At 38.4% G+C, this 693-nt stretch overlaps 1 protein-coding gene across 2 annotated transcripts in view; it reads left to right on the forward strand.

Annotated features, from left to right (window-relative positions):
- Positions 1-693, forward strand: part of LOC119585665 — a 4,420-nt gene that overhangs the window by 318 nt on the left and 3,409 nt on the right. The gene's annotated exons all lie outside the window — the stretch shown is intronic.

The raw sequence follows: 693 nt of genomic DNA on the forward strand, positions 1-693 counted from the left end.
TACGCTAAATATTTTATTAGAGAAATTGTTTTTTTTTTTGTGGTTTCTGTAATTTCCATAAGAACATATTTAAAGCAATTAAAATTCACTGTAAATGTAAGAGATTATGGGAATGAAAAAGGTATTCATATAATTCATAATCATAACACAAACAATTTATCTCTCACTTTTGAACTCCTTGTCTCTTGAAAACCCTGAAGTGGAAAAGTTTGAATTGATAAAATAATGATGTAGAAAAACAATAATCTTGGCGCTCTGGCAAAGACCGTTAACCCTTCTCTTCGTATATCTCAATGTCCACTGACCGAATCTTTGCGAGGCAACAATTCCCCATGGAGAGATCAGAATACAATTCGAACGTGCTTGTTGGCCTTTGCTGTAGCATCGCTAGCCTCACTGCAGGCACACTCTATTATGTCAGATTGAGCCATTCTATTCCACTGCAAAGACTGATTTAAATAGCATGGATTATTGTTTCAATATCAGAAGAAACTAGTGTTTATTTTTCAGTATCTCAGCGCTGTACTTCTACCGCTCGTGCGTCGTCTACTACTGGTGCGAGGACGCCACCAGTAAGACCACGTGAGTAGAGGCAATGCTAACAGGTACATTTCTTGGGTTATCAACAAGGGGGATATAAACAATTGCTGCCAGGTTGCTATGGTCAGGCCATGACTAGATTTGGGGCGGTGA

This window comes from Penaeus monodon, chromosome 20 (genome assembly GCF_015228065.2).
Source record: "Penaeus monodon isolate SGIC_2016 chromosome 20, NSTDA_Pmon_1, whole genome shotgun sequence".
NCBI lineage: Eukaryota > Metazoa > Arthropoda > Malacostraca > Decapoda > Penaeidae > Penaeus > Penaeus monodon.